Below are 13,858 nucleotides of genomic sequence, written 5' to 3'. Positions count from 1 at the left end.
TATCCATTCAGCAAAGTTAGAATTTAGCTGATAGCCCAGCCCAGGCAGACACGATCGGGGATTTAACCACCGCAGTAAACGCACATCTGAGCAGACGTCTTGTGTTCTGCTCTAGAACCCCCAAACCTGTAGTTTAGAGCCGCAGCACCGTCTTTTGGTGAGTCAGCCCTTGAGATATATCGGCGGTTTTACCCCACTCGCGCGCCAGCCGTTTAACATTTTGTGGGCGTTCCCAGACGTGCGGACTGTCTATGACGAGACGTGGCCTCAACCTATACCTTCGCGGCCCCCAGAGGGCCTCGGCCCACAGTTTGGGAATGGCTCTCCTTCACTGATAGAAGACTTGAGGCTCTGCTTATACCCCATGTTGGTTTGTTGTGTTTTTTGGTGTGTGTGTGTGTGTGTGTGTGTGTGTGTGTGTGTGTGTGTGTGTGACTACTGTATATTGCGTATACATGCACTTGTCAGCAAGGCCCTGCTTCACATTTTCACCTGGGAGCTGTGCAGTACAATCGCAGTATGCTGCTTTTTATCATTGAGGTGCTCCACTGGAGCAGTTGGGGGTTATGTGCCTTGCTTAATGGCACCTCAGCAGTAGTCGCTGAGGGAGAGGAACATTTTCTCCTTCATTTTCCTCACCCACATTTGTCCAGTCGGTCCAGGTTTGACCTATTTCTCTAGGCTGCCACCACACTGTGCAACCCACACATAATCACTGTAAGTATGCGTGAACTTGTGCAGAGAGAGGTCACAGACTTGCACTTTGCATAAGGTAAGATTGCTCTTGTCAGTTAAAGATGGAAATTTGACTTGCGTCCAGTGTCCAAAACAACAAGTAGGTCTACGGCCACATAGTTATAGATATAGTGTAATATGCTGTCTCCTCCATTCTGATGGGCAGTGGCAGCAGTAACTGTTTCTTCATCATCGCCTCTTCTAATGGTGTGAATGTTGTCTTTCCTGCAGACCTGAACAGTTTTTACATACACGTTGCATAATTTGCCACACTTGTAATTTCCTCCCCTTTGTAGAAAAGGGAACACCACCAAATGACTCTCCAGCCAAACCAGTGCCTAGCGGGGTTGTTTGGCTCCAGGCCTGGAAACAGGCAGTCGGTCCAGGGTTTGGTCGGGGAGCTCATCTTGGGCGGCCGCGGAAGGCCCGGTCCAACCAGCAACCCACCCAGCCAGAGAACAGAACGCAGCACATGTGCCCCTCTGCTGCTGAATAAGCTGCTCACCAGTTGTGGACTGTGGGAATGGGCCCGGGGAGTTGACTTTGCTTTTGTTATTGCCGTGGGGCTCGTTAGGGTTCTGGCTGAAATGCTGTGGTGGACCGGGGGAGATTGTGAGAATGGAGGTGGAGAGATGGAGGAGATGATGGAGGAGAGAGGACATGCTGGAGGAGGAGGAGGAGGAACAGTGGGAGATGTAAGAGGTGAGGACAGACAGTTGGGTGAATTTTGAAGCCAAAACTAAAGTGGCGACAGCAGCAGTTCCTCTAACGCCAGCTCCAAAAAGACTCCAAACCGCCCATCTCCATCAAGTCAATGGACCACAACCCAACTTCTCGCTAAAAAGGCCCTCAGCCTCATTTTGGCTGCAACATGGCGGCAACCATAAACACAATCTCCAGGCTTTAAAATGGCCCTTCAGAAACCTGTGACACACACACACACACACACACACACACACACACACACACACACACACACACACACACACACACACACACACACACACACACACACTCAATACTTCCATGTGTTTTCTCACTCTATGCTCTTGCCTTTGTCTCTGTTTCTGACATTGTTGCTTGTCTGTGGTATCTTGATTGGGCTGCTGTTGCCTTGACTAAGCCTCTTGAAAAATATATCCTCTATAAGGGCTTTTCACACTACACTAGCCGGGCTTAAGTCAGTCTCTTAGCCTGGGACTAAGAGCTGTTAGCCCAGGGCTAAGAAAGCTTTTACACTTGCACAATCCTGGCCCACTGCAAAGTGGTCTAACCCCGACTGCAGAACCCCAACTAGCTGGCCCTGCTCTGGAGCAGGGATGACCCTGACTTTCCATCTAAACACAGCAGGGCTAAAAGTTGACAGTGTGAAACAGGACCAGAGACGGGGCCAAGGAAACAATGTGAATCGCATACATAGGTCTGGCTTTATGTTAACCTGGGTTAACAATGTGTGTGTGAAAAGTTAGCCTACTCTTAGCCCAGGGCGTAGATAGCCCCCGGCTAAGAGCCCTAATCTGAGCAGACCTAGCGCAGGGAAACAAAGACCAAACAGACAGTAGAGGTTAGGACTGCATAGATATGGATAAACTGATGATCATCATTATTTCGCTAGATATTTTGACCATGATTATTAAGCACAATCGTTGCAAAAATCGTTGCTGAAGAGAGCTATTGCACTCGTTGTAACTTCTATCATCTTGTCGAGTATTTTCAACTACAGCAGACACTGACAGAGTCGGTGCTCGGTTCTGCTGATTTCTTGCTCAGCACATTCAGTGGGGAGTACTCAGTACTGTAGAGGTGAGACAGGCTAGACAGGAAGTAGAGCAGACAAGGAGAGACGGCGGTGCGAGTCTTGCAGAAGGCAGCTGTGAAAGGGCAGCGGGAGTCAACACTAGAGACAAAAGGAAAGGAGTGAGCGGAGGATGAGATCTGCATCAGAGGCCACTGGAGAGAATGAGAGAGAGAGAGAGAGAGAGAGAGAGAGCAGGGTGAGATCTGCATCAGAGGCCACTGGAGAGAATGAGAGAGAGAGAGAGAGAGAGCAGGGTGAGATCTGCATCAGAGGCCACTGGAGAGAATGAGAGAGAGAGAGAGAGAGAGCAGGGTGAGATCTGCATCAGAGGCCACTGGAGAGAATGAGAGAGAGAGAGAGAGAGCAGGGTGAGATCTGCATCAGAGGCCACTGGAGAGAATGAGAGAGAGAGAGAGAGAGAGAGAGAGAGAGAGAGAGAGAGCAGGGTGAGATCTGCATCAGAGGCCACTGGAGAGAATGAGAGAGAGAGAGAGAGAGAGCAGGGTGAGATCTGCATCAGAGGCCACTGGAGAGAATGAGAGAGAGAGAGAGAGAGAGAGAGAGAGAGAGCAGGGTGAGATCTGCATCAGAGGCCACTGGAGAGAATGAGAGAGAGAGAGAGAGAGAGAGAGCAGGGTGAGATCTGCATCAGAGGCCACTAGAAAGTAGAGATGTAACGGTATGAAAATTTTACATCACGATTATCGTGACCAAAATGATCACGGTTATTGTATTACCACGGTTTTCGTAAAAAATTGCTGAAAATGTTCAAAAAGTACTGAGAGACTCACTGAAATCATTTTACAACATTTTATATTGAAAACTCAGACCCAAAAAGGATTGATACACTCACTGAAATCATTTCTCCAAGGCTGCACGTTTGCATCTGGGAGACTGTTGCCACCATGTTTTTCAAAGAACTGTAATCACGGTACCACGGTTTTAACGATAATGAAAATTTGAAACGGTACGGTTATCATTAAAACCGGTTATTGTTTCATCCCTACTAGAAAGATGGAGAGTGAGAGAGAGAGGAGGGTGAGATCTGCATCAGAGGCCACTAGAAAGATGGAGAGAATGAGAGAGAGAGAGGGGGGGGGGCTCAGGAGCTCAGCTCATCCCACTGATTCTCTCTGATAAAAACCTTCCTTTCCAGCGTGGCTTCTGAGTCTGATCCTCCTGAGAAACACGCATGCGCGGACACTGCACACACTCACACTGCACACACACACACACACACTCACACACTCACACTGCACACACTCACACTGCACACACACACACTGCTCACACTCACACTGCACACACTCACACTGCACACACTGACACACTCACACTGCACACACTCACACTCACACTGCACACACTCACACACTCACACTGCACACACTGCACACACTCACACTGCACACACTCACACAGCACACACTCACACTGCACACACTCACACTGCACACACTCACACTTCACACACTCACACTGCACATTCACCCTGCACACACTCACACTGCACACACACACACTGCTCACACTCACACTGCACACACTCACACTGCACACACTCACACACTCACACTGCACACACTCACACTGCACACACTCACACTGCACACACTCACACTGCACACACTGACACACTCACACTGCACACACTCACACACTCACACTGCACACACTGCACACACTCACACTGCACACACTCACACAGCACACACTCACACTGCACACACTCACACTGCACACACTCACACTTCACACACTCACACTGCACATTCACCCTGCACACACTCACACTGCACACACTCACACTGCATACACTCACACACTCACACTGCACACACTCACACTGCACACACTCACACACTGCACACACTCACACTGCACACACTCACACACTGCACACACTCACACTGCACACACTCACACTGCACACACTCACACACTCACACTGCACACACTCAGACCCACCCATAAAAGTTCAAGATGTGATTGCACCAGTTAAAAAAGTATGCATCGGATACACTTTAGGTTTCTAAAATCTTTGCTTTGGTAAAATCAGATTTATATTGGTAGAAGCCCTATGCCTTTAAAGAAACAGCATGAATGAGATGCTTACTGACTTGCAGTACTAGAAAAACAAATATTTAAAGTAAAAATTTCACTTTTTTTTTAACGTAATTTATGATTTGCTGCTAAAGAATCTCTGTACCATATTGAATCGCACAGCAGCATTTGTTTGCATCGCGTTCGTATCACGCTGAATCGCATTGTGTTGAATCAAATCGTGTTGAATCTCACTGCATCGCAATAAGGGTGAATCGTCTCCTATCACATTGGTAGTTGCTTCATTATGTATCTTTAATGTATCAGATCGTTGGCAATGTGTCGAGATGCGTATCACATGATGCACATCCCTAATATACACACACACACACATATGCACGTATACCGAAAAATGCACACGCACACACACATCAACCCTCTCTCTTCTCCTCTCATCTTCTTTCTCACAGTCACATGTACACAATGCATGCAGACATACACACCAACTAGATACATACATGTAGATGTGCGTGCGTGCGCATGCACACACACACACACACACACACACACACACACACACACACACACACACACACACACACCCCTGGGCTCTCCATCTCCTTGCATTCTCCCAGAGGTGGCAGTTTACAAGGCGGTGAAAACGGAGACTGAATAATGATGTCACGTTTCTCTGCCTCGTGTCAATTCATACAGCAGAGCTCAGGAACCTGTCGCCTAATGAAACTGGCAGAGAGAGCGAGACAAGGTGTGTGTGTGTATGAGAGAGAGAGAGAGAGAGAGAGAGGCTTAAGGAAGAGAGGAAGAGAAGGGTGTGTGAGAAAGAGAGATATCGTGATAGATGGGGAAAGGAAGCCAGAGAGTGAGGGTGAGGGAGAGTTCAATATCGAGAGTGTGACTGTGTGAGAGAGAATTTACCCGAGGGAGTGTGTATGTGTGTGTGTGTGAGAGAGAGAGAGAGAATGTTCAATCAAAGCAAAGTCACCATACATGCATCTGTGTTAGGATTGAGAGTTGGGTCTAGATAGTGTGTGAGAGAGTTTATCAATCGAGTGTCTGTGTGTGTGTGTGTGTGTGTGTGTGTGTGCATGTGCATGTGCACAACTCTGGCGATAATTCCCTGAATAAATCTCATGCCGGCCAATTTGTGTGAGATAAGCAGTGCCTGGCATCCCTAAACCCACCTGCTGGAAGTGCCAAGCTTCATTTGACGCGATTGGCGTCGCCTGAAAGGCCGCACATCTCTCAGACGCAGCGAGATGACCTGACGGAAAGACCGACAGAGGAACGATAGAAGCTCAGATATCAAAGCCGGTGACAGGTAGACGCAGCGATGGGCCAGATTAGCAAGCCATTTTCAACAAACAGGAAACAGAGGTTTTAGCGAGGGGACAATACTCGGTGGCGAAAGGGTATCTTCTTCTTCCCTGTAGGCTCCTACGTGGAGCACAGGGCTGCACCCACACTACACCAACAGGCTCCAGGACTGCGATTGCAGTTTCTGTAGCAAGTGGGTTTTTACGGGGTGCGGTTGCTAGCCCCATGCAACCCCATTAACCCTAACATGCATGCATTTGATGGTAGGAGGAAATCGGAGTACCCAGAGGAAAACCCACATGAAAACAGGGGAGAACATGCAAGCTCCACACAGAAAGGACCTGGGACGGTTCGAACCCGGGACCTTCTTGCTGTGAGGCAACAGTGCTAACAACTGAGTCAGGCAAAAGTGGATCAGCGGCAGGGCAATGCACTGGCAGGGACAGGGTTTTGAGTGGAGAGATGAAGGTACGATTAGGGGGAAACACAGCAGTGACAGTGATGAATGAGAGCAAACAGATGGTCAGGTACAAGGAGGAGGGGCTGATGAGAGGATGGAGAGGACAGCCTGTGATCACAAGGTTACATCCACACATGAAAATGGGGCCAACTTTTGAAGGTTGGTAAAAGAGACCCCAGCCTAGAATCAAGAGAAAAGAGACCCCAGCCTAGAATCAAGAGAAAACTGACCCCAGCCTAGAATCAAGAGAAAAGAGACCCCAGCCTAGAATCAAGAGAAAACTGACCCCAGCCTAGAATCAAGAGAAAAGAGACCCCAGCCTAGAATCAAGAGAAAAGAGACCCCAGCCTAGAAGTAATCACAGTTCACAGGCTCAGCTGAAGTTACAAATTAGGAGAAGGTGATTCATTTGACAAAGAGGTGTGAGCTGATTAGCTGTTACAGAGAGGAAGGAGAAACGTTCAATGTGGGCTGGGCCAGAGCCATAAATGTGAGTTAAGATAACTTGTCCCATGAGGATATAGCCTCGCTTAGTGTAGAGCAAGCGTACGTCAGTGCATAGTATTGACGTACTTTAGGGTTTTCTCTGGCCCTGTGTGTGCATACTGTAGAGTGTACAGTATACACTGACTGACGTACTTTAGGGTTTTCTCTGGCCCTGAAATGGGCTGTTCTCTTTTCTCTCTTTGTATCGGAGAAAATGTCAAGTCAAGCTCCATTTGAGATGTCAGTTCAATTTAAGTAGAAGTGATGTTGAACTTGAATCCGTTGCTCCGGTAGAGGAGGCTGGAGAATTTCATGTTTTTTTGTCTCTCTCCATTCGCTGCCATTGTACTGAGTGAGGAACAGTGTGAAAAGCACTTTGAGCACATAAAGGCATGCTGACAAAGCACATTCTCAATGTTGCTGAATTGTTTTTAACTCTTTCCCCGCCAGCGTAAACAAAAACAAAAAAAAAAATGCCAGCCACCGCCAGTGTTTGATCATTTCCCACCCACTAATCTTTCAAGACCCACAGAATATTTTGTTCAATGAATATGTAAACACTTAATGCCTCCCCCAGACCTGACGAGAATTTGCCCGATTGTGGCCAAGATTCCCTAGCCTAGGTAAACCCAGCCACCACGTGACCTGCTCTCTCAGTTCCCAGTCACTAGCGTCTAGACTCCGGGCCATTCAAATCGATTTCCGCGGCGATTGAAAGACTCGCGCAGACCCGCAGCCAATGAGTGACGGCGTGACTGAGAACAGGTCTGAGAGCAGGTCACGTGGGGGATGGGTTTACCCAGGCTAAAGATTCCCCCCTCCCGACTTTCCCGGGGGTGCTCCCGATTTGAGCCTCGTCCCGATAATCTGCCCAAATGATCTTCCCCGATTGTGAATCGGGCATCTCAAACATGTTTGATATTTACAACTCGACAGGCGATGGAATCTTGAGCAGAGCGCATCACCGAGTGGGTGGGGGAGGAGTCTCACAGAAAATGGTAAAATAGCAACGTTGGGCTGCGCATGACGTGTGCTCCACAGTGGTGCTGAAACAGTCTGCGGGCTGCAGAGAGAGAGCAGAAAGGAACAGAATTGGCACGCACACACAGCTCTCCATCCATACACACTCCACAACACGAGATCTCCGCCCAACACTTTTCTCCACTCATATTAACGCACAAGTCTCACTGCGAAGTTGCCGATGCATTCCGACGCACTTTTAACCAGTCCATATTTTCGGCATGTGATTCTGGGGGCAGCGGGGCTGTGATAGGCTACAATTCTCTGCTCTGAAGTCACATTTAATCACTCGAGTTTCTGCGAGATCCCAAGTCCTCCGAGGTGACAATCTTCAACATAATCGTCAAGTGTGTGGGGTTGCGTCTGAACAGTAGCGATTGTGTGTGCGTTCCAAGATTGAAATGTTAGAAAATCGGTTATCTCTGTCGTGAGGTGTGTGGACTCTCAAGATTTTTATCATCTTCAAGGATTTGAAAATCTTTAGGTGTGTGGGAGAAAGAACAGAGCGTTTACTTTCATAAGAAAATCAAGTGCCATTCGTTCTTTAGTTATTTAACACTTGAATGCAGGTCGTTTTCATTAAACAAAAAGGATCCTGAGCAGAATCCAATGTCTCTGAGGGCAGATGCAATCCAGTGTTACACCCAACTGTGCCGTACATGTGCATCAGTGCCCCTTTCCGCTCACAGGTTTCACTGTAACACCGGTCCGTCGGGGAGACCCAGCCTGCCCTCAGGAGACAAGAGGCAGGGAAGGAGTCTCGTCGCGCCAGGCGGGCGCCCGGTTCATCGTGTCTGGACGTCGCTGGTGCTCAAAATAACTGATTCCCATAATTGCTCAGAACTAACTTATTGAATTGTGAGATAGAAGGAAACTTCTGAGCAGTTCTAAAGTTCCAAATCTGACTTCCTCATCATACAAAATTATGATTTGACACCAAGATCATCCATATCAGATTAATCTACAGAACTTTAGATTCAAGATCTCAAGATTCAAGATTATTTTAATTTGTCCCGAGGGAAATGTGTCTTGGACATACAGGCTGCCACATAGGTACACAGTGCCATAACAAAAACAACAACAAAAAACAATAGTGCATAGCACACCAGTGCCGACATGTGCAAACACACAACCAAGGTGCAAACATCAATAATTTACAGTACAATCAACAATACATTACCTATGACCTGAGTTTAGGAGACTGACTGATATGGGGATGAAAGAGTATTTGTATCTGTTGAGGTGTCTTTTTTTGTTCTTGATTGGGACTCTGTAACGCCTGCCAGATGGAAGCAGTTCGTATTCTGAATACAAGACATGAGAGGGGTCAGCAATGATCTTCCTAGCTTGTCTGATTACAGTTTTCTCAAAGAGTATTTGAAGGGTGGGGTGCTCCCTCCCTTTATTGCAGTTACAATGTCCATAGGCTGTCAGTCTGACTCCATCCCACCAAAACCCCACCAAAAAATCATATTGCCCACGCATCCAATTCTTTTTGGATTGCCTTTGGCTGCAAGCATACAAAATTATATGCTTTTATCGCAAAATGCACAATTGTTATGGATTTTTTAGCTAAGCTGCCCCACTTAGAATGGGAGGGAGTTTTTTTTTTTTTTCTTTTTTTCTTTCTTATGCTATTACAGATACAGGCTTCATGAACAACATTCAGAGAGCCTAGCATTGATCTGATTGTATCTTCTCAAATAATTAGGATTGTGCCTCTTGGTGTTTTAGAAGGGGACAAATGGCTAAATGATGTAATTTTAATATCCCATTTTCTCATTGTCACATTTGATTCAGAGCAGTGGAGATGTTCCCTGTGTGGCGCCGCACTGCTGCTGTGAATACAGAGGAAGCACAGAGCCCTGACATCAAAGCAATATTCTCTGACAGTAGAAATGTGAGCGGCCTCTGTCATTGGCTCGGCGATGTCACATGGCCAGGTCTGATCACTCTGATGAACCCGTACCTCCAGGTGATACGAGTGACAGAAGGGAGGTAGGTGGGGCCGGTGCGGTGCAGCACAGGGGCTCTGCTCCACCAACGGCCGCGCCAATCTGTCCAGATTAGGCGGAGGGCCAGGGCGTAGAGCTATCAGCCCTGCCTGCCTGACTGCAGGGTATTTTTAGAGTGATTTAGAGCCTCCTGTCTATAAGGATAATAACACTGCAGCTCTCTCCTTTTCAACACACAGATAAGAAAGGACAGGAGGCCAAGGAGCTGCAGCAGCACACACTGTAACACACTGTAGCCCATGTCAAACAAGCACTTAAACGAGGCTACCGCTAGCCTGGTACCCAGCCCCAATGAATCCTTCATTAGGGTCTGGACTCAAAGCCTATCCGCCACTGATTCGGTGACGTATTTTTCAGCCCCAACTGATTGGTTGCTGTCTGTTGTCAATCATCGAACTCTTTGACCAATCGCAGTAGCAAAGCAGGACAACTTTGATGATTCTGCGCCAAAGAACTTAAATTGATAAGAACTGAAGGCTAATAGGTTGTTCCGCTCAGTGGTCCCACTGCAACATCAAGGCGGGAGCGCTGTCATCTCTTGCCTTCAATACTCTTTGTCTGCTACATCCGGGTGCCTACACCGGTAACCGATACAATGTTACAAGCGGCTCAACAACCGGCCAACAGATTTCAAAGCATGGCTTCAAGATTCAACATGTTTATTGTCACTCCGGTTGCACAAGTACGCATCAATATAGCAAAGCAACATGTGATACGTATGAAACATACTGTAGCATAAGAGCTAATCCAGGGTGGGGGTGGGGGGCCACCGCCTGCTATCAAGGCCGTTTTAAATGGATTGAAAGTACCAATTACTTTGAAATCCGAACGACACACGCACTTATTCAAAGGGGATTTATTTTTTTTACATTCTCCCAACTGGGATAACATAAGATTCAGGCCGATACGATGGTCTCTAGTGATTGTTTAGGGGAAATGGGAATTCCCCTCATCGAAATGGGTTAAACAGAGTGCAATCTCAGACTAGAACATGGAAATGAGGGTAATGAGTTGACAATTCAGTCTGATATCAGGCTAAGAACAAGCCTGTTGGCCAGGGGGAATCACACCTGGCATCTTCCCAGTACAACCAGTCTCACTGTCGGCCACTGCACAGCCTCACCGGAGCAGCTCAGGCTGAAGTGCCTTGCTCAAGAGAGCACAAGTGTTGCTCGTTCACTGTGCCATCAGCTAGAGGTCAGAGCCTGAAACAAGAAGTTAGAAAGTGAGTGGAGGAGAGGAGCGCTCATGGAGTATGACAAGATGCTGTGGTGCGTATCAATAGAGAAGGCTCATATCAATCACTGGAAATTGTGCAATTTTTGTCGTGAGTGGAAGTCGATATTCCCCCGCTCAATTGCGTTTTCAGGCGCTCTGAGAGGGCAGAAGCATTGATTACAGTAATCTGTGGGACGGAAGAAAGTATTGAAGTTAGATAAGAGAAGGAGACATGCCGATAGCTAAAGCCTGTTAAATGACTCTAGTAGTTAAAGCGATGTAACAGTTGGATGCATCTCTATGCCCCCCCCCCCAGTCTCTCATCTGTCTGCTGTTCCTTTCGTCTCTCACTTTCTTTTCTCTTTCTTTCTACCTCTGCTACACTCTCCCTCTCGCTCTGCTCTTCCTATCTATAATGTCTCCTTCTTTGTCCTCTACAGCCTCCATTTTGCTTTTCGCTTCTCCATCAGTCTCCCTGGTTCCTCTATCATCTCTCCCTGGTACCCGCCCCCCCCCCCCTCCTACACACACACACCTGCACGCACACTGGTGTTTTCCCTCACCACCTCTCCGCTGGCCTTTGGTGACATTGCGTGCTGACATTGTGGATCGGTGGATGGAGGGATAGGTAGAGGAGAGGAGTGGTTTTCCTGTCAGTTGTGATTTAATGAAGCAGCACGCCACACTGCTGTCTTCCTCCTCCTCCTCCAGACAGTGAAGGTGAGGCCAGGCAGAGGGAGAGGTGTCTTCCTCCTCCTCCTCCAGACAGTGAAGGTGAGGCCAGGCAGAGGGAGAGGGGGAGAGAGAGAGTATGCAAAACACAGTGTGTGAGAGAGATAGAGATGGGAGAAGAGAGTGGGTGTGTAAGAGAGAAAAAGAGGGAGCTGTAGGTAAGACCCGGTCACTGAATAACTTAATAATTTACAGGAAAGGCCCTGACAGGGTTCCGCGCAGCCTCAACTTGGAGCCTTGCTGCCGACTAGCAGCGACAGCGAGATTGTACATACTCAAATGTAACTCGGCGCGTTGGCTGCAGTACACCTCCGAAACACTAGGTGGCTTGTGGTGCACTCATGTCCATTACATATGACGCTATCGTGTTGTTTACCAAGAACTTGCAATCATGTCGGAAAGTTGACGTTTTATGCTATGCAGAAGGGTATGGGGGGACAAGGGGACAATTTGTCCACCCAAAATGAGAGAGACTGGGGGAAAAAAGACAAAAAGAGTAACAGCACAGCCAGCGCTCTGGGACTTGGTCTTCAAACATCCCAATCACGGCTATATCTCGTTGCGGTTGTGATAGCTATAAATACCACCTTCCTACCATGTGTGTTACACTTAGGGTTTTGATTCATATAGTCTATTTTTATGTTTTATTTTGTCCAATATTGAAATATTCAAGAATTGCATGTTGTGTTAAAAAATACATATTATTTCTATCTACCACTTATTTAGCCTGATTTGGTTGCTTTCTTCTCAAAAGTTATATACCCCCCAAGGCTTGCTGGGAAATATGCAAATTTGTCTGTGTCCGCGTCTGTGCGCCCGCTGGTGTTTGGTAGGAGGGAGAGGGTGGGGATATTGTTTTGGGGATATTTTGTTTATTTTATTGTCCCGCCCATTTCAAAACTCATTCCGCGCGCCTGCAGAAGGCTTTTGTAGATGAGGGACAGGCACTGTTAAATGAGGAAATGTTTCCTGTTTTGTATTGTATTGTCCTGTATGTGAACAGTGTTAAAAAAACATGGCTGTCGGTCTTCCCCGTCTTCCCCTCTCACAACAAATACAGTACGTCAGCGGATACGCACGCTGCCCAAGGCAACAGCCAATCACAGCTCTCGTACTGAGGAGCTGCACGCCCCCTCAGCCGAGCTGCGCCAACAGGCCGGCCAGCTGCGGCGCACCCCTTGGCGCATTCGGCAAAGGGTTGATGACGCGCAAGTATAATAAGGCCGTGTGTCCATCTACGGCATCTAGCGTCTTTTTCTGCTGGAAGTACGCTGGGGAGCGCTGATTTCAGCGCTATATGCAAGGAAACAGTCTGAAAGTAACGTTAGCTCAGTGCGGTAGCTAGCTTGATAGCTGACAGCTAACATTAGCTAACAACACACTACAGTGATTTAGCTCAACACTCACCAGAAATATTGTCTAGCCAATCGGCTCCCACAATTGAGCCTTTCTGTATCGGTTTTGATATTTTCTCATATGATTAGTTGCCTGAAAAGGAGCACCCGACACCAGCGTCTTTCTGAAAAGTTAAAATATTTTCAGCTGGAAGCACTGGGAGCTGGCGCTGAAAATAGACGCTGGGCGCAGCGCACTTTCTCAAGACGTCCGTGTGCGCCCGCATACGCTCGCTCCTCATTGGAAACAACTGAAAAAAGATGTTGGAGCTGATGAAAAGACCCTAGATGGACACACGGCCTAAGGCTTACCAAGGCAGTTGCACCCCACACTGTTGATCCAGTCAGCGCTTGTCACAGCGCCTCACACTGGTTGGGGGATTACTTTAGGAGGAAAAGGAAGATGTTTGTGTTGTCAGTGCACTGGGGTTAGACCAATATTATATCAGGCAAAAATGGGACTTTAATTAAAAAGCAGATGTGCACCAGTTGATGTCATACACCTCTGATATGATGCAGTTTGATCCGTTACGTATCTCTGGTGTAATTAATCAACACTGCACTGGTTGTCCAAGCAAAGCAGCTCTTAACCTGAACTGATTCTAATGCAAGATTTTGATGA

At 47.6% G+C, this 13,858-nt stretch overlaps 1 protein-coding gene across 3 annotated transcripts in view; it reads left to right on the top strand.

The window, feature by feature from the left end:
• The window catches only part of man1a2 (mannosidase, alpha, class 1A, member 2), a 288,606-nt gene that overhangs the window by 126,749 nt on the left and 147,999 nt on the right, over nucleotides 1-13,858 (top strand). The window lies entirely within an intron of this gene.

Source organism: Poromitra crassiceps (genome assembly GCF_964638095.1).
Source record: "Poromitra crassiceps genome assembly, chromosome: 6".
NCBI lineage: Eukaryota > Metazoa > Chordata > Actinopteri > Beryciformes > Melamphaidae > Poromitra > Poromitra crassiceps.
The sequence above is the reverse complement of the archived record's forward strand: the minus strand, read 5'-3'. Positions and strand labels throughout refer to the sequence as shown.